The sequence below is a fragment of the Hakea prostrata genome, chromosome 1 (assembly GCF_041222555.1).
Source record: "Hakea prostrata isolate BN-2017 chromosome 1, UWA_Hpros_2, whole genome shotgun sequence".
NCBI lineage: Eukaryota > Viridiplantae > Streptophyta > Magnoliopsida > Proteales > Proteaceae > Hakea > Hakea prostrata.
This window is the reverse complement of record NC_142600.1, coordinates 33,399,068-33,406,877: the sequence shown is the minus strand read 5'-3', so window position 1 is coordinate 33,406,877 and position 7,810 is coordinate 33,399,068. Positions and strand designations below refer to the sequence as shown.

At 36.0% G+C, this 7,810-nt stretch overlaps 1 pseudogene; it reads right to left on the bottom strand.

Moving 5' to 3' along the window:
* Positions 1-1,596: 1,596 nt before the first annotated feature.
* Positions 1,597-7,810, bottom strand: part of LOC149028786 (ATP phosphoribosyltransferase 2, chloroplastic-like) — a 71,848-nt pseudogene continuing 65,634 nt past the window's right edge.

Sequence of the window (7,810 nt, the reverse complement as noted above, 5' to 3'; positions counted from 1 at the left end):
TTTTTTATTTATGCAATTTTTTTAGATGATGAATGGTTAAGTTGTCTATTTTATTTTTATTCTCAACTCGATCGCATTAAATATATGTGTTGTGACCACTCATTTAGATCTACTAAATTAATTTAATTAATTAGTTAAAAAGTTAAAAATTTTATATTTATATGTTCTCTCGTTACCATCAAGAGGTTGAGAACTCTAAAATGGCATATCTCCTTGATCAACCCATTAGCTACATAATACCATGCACTTGCGAGCATCAGTAAGCATCGATCCGTGATACACCACGAAGGTAATGCACGATTAGGACTCGTGTCTTTAGAGAATCCTTCAACCTTCTTCAGCATCTCTTCAAGTACGGACTCTCTCGTAGATGAATATATCATCGAAGTCTTCTCCCATCCCCAAGCACTCTTAATTCTCACCTCTTCTGCTCGCCTTCTCTTCATCCTTATAACTTGCCCTATAACAACTCCTAATAGGACCATCATACATCCAACATTGTTGTCAATCCTTGAAGCTAAAGCTAAAACCCCAAAAAAAAAACCATCTGCAAAAACTGATGGGAGTCAATATCTCATTGATACACTACGTACAAAAACCCAAAACCCCCTATATCTCAAAACCAAATGCAACAGTAGAAATTAGGGTTTAACGTTGAACACACGAAATGAAAAAGAAAACAAAAAGAATATCATTGATCGAACTTGATCGAAGAAACAAGATTTACCTGATAGAGAGTATTTTTCGATCCCTAGGTTTAGCTGAGGATGTCAAAACGAGACTACAAAAATTGAGGTCAAAATCCAGTAATGGCATTAATTTGTCTAGTTTGGATGTGCTTTTGACAGAACAAAGCCCAACGGTACCCATGATTGTTCAACAAATGAGGGGATCACTTGACCAAAGTATCCAACAAGGCTCTGGTTAGCTCATCTTGAACAGTGGCAAGTCATGCCTCAACGAGGAAAAATTAAAAATACAGCCAGCCTGTGAGGCCATTTCTATGGTCAGCATGAATGCTCTTTCAGAGCTTCCAAGATGGGAAACCTGTCTACAGGTACATGGAGATATGCCGCCATGGAAACCTTACCCACAACACTCACAAGATCACCTTCAAAACCGTTGAATCGGCTACAGGGAATTACTGCATCTGCCATTCAATCCAAAAATCAAAACCCATTATGTATATGAAAGGCAAACTAAGGTTACAGTTATGTTTGGATTCACAAGCTTCAAGCTAAGCCCTAATACCAAACAAAGCAGATTCAAACACATTGGGCAATAATGAAAGCCCTCTAGTAAGCACAAGGTAGACAACCGTCCCCTCCAACCTTAACCAATCGGACCCCTCACGCCCCCACCCACCCGAAGAAAACCCTTTCGAAACAAAAGAAATTAAGAGCAAGAGATATGATGCAGAGAAGTATAAAATCTCTGGCTACCAATAGTAGCAATGTCCAATCCCGAACAAATGGGATAAATAAAATGTCTCTAATGGAGGAGTGTTGGTCATCCTCCGAAGCATTCAACTGGAAACATTAAGCACTAAAACCAAAACAGAATGTGCATCTACAGCAGTTGCACATCTCCCAGAGATCAAAGCCCAAGCTTTGTAAGAAGTGCACGCCACCTTGGAGGTTCTTCGTCAAAAATATAAGTTAAAGGAGGAACCAAAACTCCACTGCCTCCAACCTGCACAAGTGAGGCCAGGGGACGCAACTGAATCAAGAAAGCTTGAAAAATTCTTTCAAAAGGAGACAAGAATGTGAAACTTAAACTGACGAGTACCACACGGACACACAATTACTGATGTATGACACAAGACATAAGGACTAATATTGTTCCCTGCATTATGTGATTCAGACTAACAAACAGCTCCAAAAATAGTAAGTAGATATATTAAAAGCAAAATGAGTTTCTCTTACGGCTCTCAGCTGCTGAATGGCTTTGTAGAGTTCCTTCTTTGGAACACAAATGACGATTGCATAATAATCTGCAACAATTTTACCATCACGTTTACAGAAGACTGGACTTATGATAGGTCCCTGCATATAAGTATTACATCAGAGAAACAAAGTCATAATAGACAAAGAACATCTAGACAATTCTTAGTTTTTGTTCTCAATTTTGTCATAAGAGTAGATTCAAAAGCACATAAAGAAGCATCTCCTGAATAATTAATGCTGCCCTCCAAGTAAGACAAACAGACTAGCCCAAGAATGTAAGTGTGAACGACCGAAGGGTAAGGGGAGAAAGGAGGGGGTGGAGCATGTTCAGTATCTTGAATTCTGAAACCTCACCCGCAACCCAGTTAATGATGTCTGGTTTACAATTCTCTTAGCCACTTCCTCTTCACTAGTTCACCTCATGTTAGCACCTACCTGCCATTAAAAGCATAAGTAAACACAGAAAATTGAAATGGAGAAAAAATAAATTATCTTGAGTGGCAAAAGCTACCCATAGTGAACTGACCAGCTGCTCTCAAATGAGCCTCCAGTCTTTCAAGCATCTCATGAGTAATGTCTAAAACACATTCTAGTCGTGAAGTGTGAATTGTTACAACACTAAAAGTATAAAATATATATATATATATATATATAAAAAAAAAAAAAAAAAAAAAAAAAAAAAAAAAAACATATATATAATATATATATATATATATATATATAGATACTAGATTTCAGTTGCTTTCTTGTATGCTTGACTCTACCACTACATGGGTTCCAAGGAGTAAAAGAATATACTTGGCTTTCTAAAACAACTCCACCTTCAATTTCTTTCAGATTATTTTCACGCAGTGTTCTTCCACTGCTCACAAGATCCAAAATAGCATCTACTATCCCCATCTAGTACAAAAAGAATCACAAATGAACAATAAGTCATGAAAATCGTTCTCTTGGGTAAGAAAACATGAAGTGAAAAGGAGGCATGCACAAACTATTGCCAAATTGAATCACCCTCTCCTTGGGGTGTGGAATTGGATAACTGAAGGGAAAGGGTGACCCATCTTTATAACTTGGGGTGAATATTTTATGTAACTTAGGCCTAGAATTCATTATTATGTTTCCCTTTAACACTCTCTTGAAATATTCTGATCATAGTTAAAATGGCAAATATTTCTCTATAAACGATTATGCCTAGAGGGTTTCTACAGCCTGGCACCAAGATTTGCCACTTGGAAGGGTGGTAAGGAAATTTGATAAAATGAATATCTAAGCATAGCTAGACTGGTCAGATGTTAAATTTCCATGTATTTCCATTTTTTGGGGGTATTCTCTATGGTTGTAAAGCTGATAAGGCGACCAAAGAGGTTGGGGAAGGTGACAATATGGCAACCAAGGCTTTTTCGTATACATTTTTTTAATACAAGTACTTTGTGTGGCACAAGTAGAACATGTCTCCATAAATCGCTTAACCGTATGCGATACTCAATTCTGATACTTTAAAGTTCAAACCTTGACTTACCTTTACCTATATGGTACACATAGTTGTTTAATTGTTTGAGTAATTACTGAATTATTCTTCTACATCGAATTTTTCCAAATGATACCAATAATTATATCAAAGTCCGAATTGTAAAACAAAATTCTTAGCATTATTCGGAATAATTCTCCACCTAACAATGTTAAAACAAATATATACATAAATAATAAAACAACTAGACACAAAATGTCAAAAAGTGACTGATTTAACGCCTGGGCAGCAACATACACACAAGGTGGCAGCACCTAGGCAATAAAGCAGCCAAAATCTTGCATGTTAAAAAAGCGTCTCAGCACCTAGAGGTCAAAACCCGCCTAGACGTCTTGGCCAATGCCTTGATAACCATGGTATTTTCGACTGCCCCTTCTGTTAAGAAAAAATTTAGTTTTTCACTTGATTTCTACAACTTTATTTTGCCACCTAGGAAACCCTGCTTTCTCTATAACTTGACTATTAACTTCCATGTATCAAATATCTATATACTTATGATCAATCTGGTTTTTTATGGGATGACCGTATTTCAATTGATTACGGAAGCTCTCACGTGGTTATCACGGAATTAAATGTGGTCCTGACATGGAATAAGGTGTTTCATCTGAGCTTTATTTTCAAATTGTTTAAACAAACTTCAGTATGACAACGAGTTCTTGAAATTTTATGTGATTTGGAAACAGGGTTTTTCCAGGATCAAATCCTAATCATCTTTTTGTTGTATTGACTAGTATTGGAAGCTTAGGGGATGATTCTTCAGAACTCAAGTAAGAGATGTTCATGTCTCAAATTGTCAATTCGAGGGAACGATGAATGGGGCACAGATTAAGACACGGCAGGTAACAAAATAGAGACTTACATGCTTATCCTTGTTTTGCTATACTGTGATAAGCTAGCAGGAATGTTCATCACTAACACTCTGATGTGCTTTGCTTTTGGGTTCTTGAACTTTTACACTTTAAGTGCACGCATGATCTTTCTGAGTTGGGTTGTATTGTGTAGGGTGGATCTGGTATACTAGAGGAATATCATTTGAGGATGTCACCCAGTTGATCATCCAATAGTCATTGATCAGTACTACAATGATTGCAATGGACAAAATTGCAAGAATCGGGTAAGGACTACTTCGTATCCCTCCCCGCATTTTCCTTTAAGCTGATGATATGAATATTACTTGCATTTTAATGTCTGAAGGATTATTTTTCTTCACTAACTTGTATGTGGTTGGCTGTGTTGGTGCTCTTTGACAAATTGGTTGTCAAAAACGCAAAGACATCGGCTGTTCAAGTAAGCAATGTAAAGTTCAGTAGGATCAAAGGGTCTTTCAATAGAACAGTTGCCATTGTTCTTGCATGTAGCGAGACTGTTCCTTGCTGGTTTAAGGCTTTAGGGTGACCCAGATGCAGGTATAACCATAAACTCCTTTCCTTCCATCTCTCCATCTTTCTTTATTTTCTGTTTTTTCTTCTACATAAATTTGGTCCAGCTGGGCCTGTAGGAATTGATTTTGTGTGGGTAGACTCTTCTGATTTTTGAGGAAGGCCTGATATGTTAGCTTCTTTCCTCTTCTTTGTTTGGTGATGTTTGCTTGGGTCATGCTGAATCACAGTAAAATCCTTGAGTGTGTTTTGTTCGTGTTTTTTTCATGGTTGTACATCCATTCCCAACAATAAAATACATCTAGAAAACATCTCCACTGGTTTACCTTCTTCTTGCACATCTGATTTTTTTTTTCCTTTCTGAAATAGAATCTTTTTGAGTTAAAAAAGAATTAAGATATAATTGAATCAGGACTTCTTATTCTTCTTGCATATATTGAATAATATTACCAGTAAAAAACATGCATCCTAGGCTATGATCTCTAACATATTAACATAATTTATCTTCCATTAAAAAAGTAAATATAGGGTTAGAGCTCATTTTTTTATGTAATCTAACTGTAAATAAGAATTCTTACCTTACCTCCAATGTTCTCTTACACTAGTCACTTCTGATTGTTAATCTTGAAATTCCAATCAGTGGTAGGTTCCAGTAATTTCAGGTTTAGAGCTGATTTTTAATTTAGTGCAATTTCAGTTTTGATGAAATGGTTCGTGTTTCTTAAATATTTTAGTGGGCGTATGTGGGGGAATCACTTGTGTATTTATACATTGAATTCTTAGACAATAAAAACAAACCAATGTAGAATTCTGCAGTGAAATTACTTCTTTAACAGGTTGACAGCGTAGAGACCTTACCTGGATTTAGGAATCAATGGTTGGCTTCAACCAAGCTATGAATTTACCTTGTCCATTTTCATTATTTGAAGCTGGGAAGAGATACAAAGCAAGAAGCATGGCAGAGGGGAAAAGAACAGAAAACAAATGAAGAAATTGCTGTAGGAAGCACTCTTACGTTAGGAACTGGGTGCTGTTGTAAGTAATAGATTTTGCAAGAAGTGGCAGACCTTCACTGTTCCGCAGCAGGATACACAGCCCTGTTTTGTTATTAGCTTTGCTTATTCTAGGAAGGCCCAATTAAGAATCTCAGTGGACCCATCAGTTCTGTTTTGCTTATTTTGATTAATATTCAATTTCAAATGACCAAAGGGGGAGGTATCCACACTTGCTGCGTGATGTAGGGGTCTTGTCTAAAAATTCCCTTGCTCTTGTTACAGTTTTGTGCTTTTGTACCAACTACTGATTCTGATAATCCCCCACCTCTCTTAGATGGTCCTCCCTTTCTTAAAGCTAAAACTTTTAAAATGCCATCCACTTCTTCTGGTAGAATTTCCATATAATATCAAAAGGCTCTTCCCTTATTTCTTACTTAATTCTTGCTTTGTCTGTACTCACTATAAAAGTCTTGAGCATTTGCTTGCTACTTATAAGATACCTATGAGATGCATAGGCTTAGTTGTCTTTCCTGGTTTGTGGAGTCTCATATTACTCATTCTTTGGTTTTCTTGCAGATGTGTTAGCTTGAGAACATTGAGATAAAGAGTTCAAAACTGAAGATTTGGTTGGATAAAATAGTTTGAGAGCAAGGAAGATTTTTTGTTCCAAACTTTTAGTTTTTTATATATTTCAACAATGTCATGGAGACTTACAAACTTTGTAAATGAATTTGTGACTTTCAAAATATTGAATATGGAAGTCTTAGTATTTTGGTTATGTTTGTGTGTGCTTCCCCAATATATGTTATGAATTTTCAAAGCAGACACGTATGCAATTACAAGCTATATTGCAGTATTTTTTTAGAAAAAAATTATATTGCCTACGGACGTACTAGACCATAGGCAAGTAAGCCATGGTAAAAAATGCCGTATCTTTTCCCCGATGGGTGTCGAATGCACCAAAGATAATCATTCTCTCAACTGAATTTGTATTAGTAGTGAGTAGGGTCGAATCCGCAGAGATTGGTGAAGATTTATCCCTTGATAAAAATTGGGGGATTTTGAATCAACAAATTAAATAAAAATAAATAAATACAGTAGTTAACAAGAAAATCAGAATAATAAAACTTTCAATCAAGATTTAACTTCAGTATTGATTCTCTCAATTGATCATTGATTTAAAAAATAAAAACTTTAATTTTGGGTAGATTGGTTATGGTCATTGAGGATCAGTCCTCTAACAACCAATCTTTCCCTACTTTATCAATAACCTTTGGATCCGTCCTTTGAGTTATTCCCTAATTAATAAACATAACCTTCGGATCTGTCCTTTGAGTTATGTTTATTAATCGCATAAAAAAATTGAAAGACCCAATCCCTAGTCAATAAACCCGGAAAAGCCTTATTTATTTAAATTAGGATATACATTCTCATAGCAAACTCTCCAGGGCATTGATTACCCATTCGAGAATGCTATTTGTCACTTATATAAGAGTAATAAATGATTATTCTAATTGACTAGGTATTGTATCAATCATAAAACAACAGGCCTCTTGTCTAAGGATTAATACAATAACATAATAAACATTGAAAACGCATAAATACCTAAGAATTAAAGAAAACTAATCCGAAGTCTCACAATTGGCGAAAATCAAACTTCCATTAATCTTGATCGAAAGTTTGGAATTAGCTAGACATGGAAAAGAAAAACAAAGAAATGAAAATAGAAAACATTGTGCCGTTCTTCCTCGGAACTGTGGCTTCCTCTTGTTGTAGCGTGTGTGTCTCCTTCAATCTCTCGAAAATGCGTTCCTTCTTATAGAGGATTCCCGCCAATTCTCGCATTCTTTCCAATTCTCGTTATTTCCATCGTTCGCTTTGGCAATGCAATTCTTCCAATTTAGTTGTTTCCTTTCTTCATCTTTGCCAATGCAATAGTTTCCAATTTAGTCACTTTCCAAT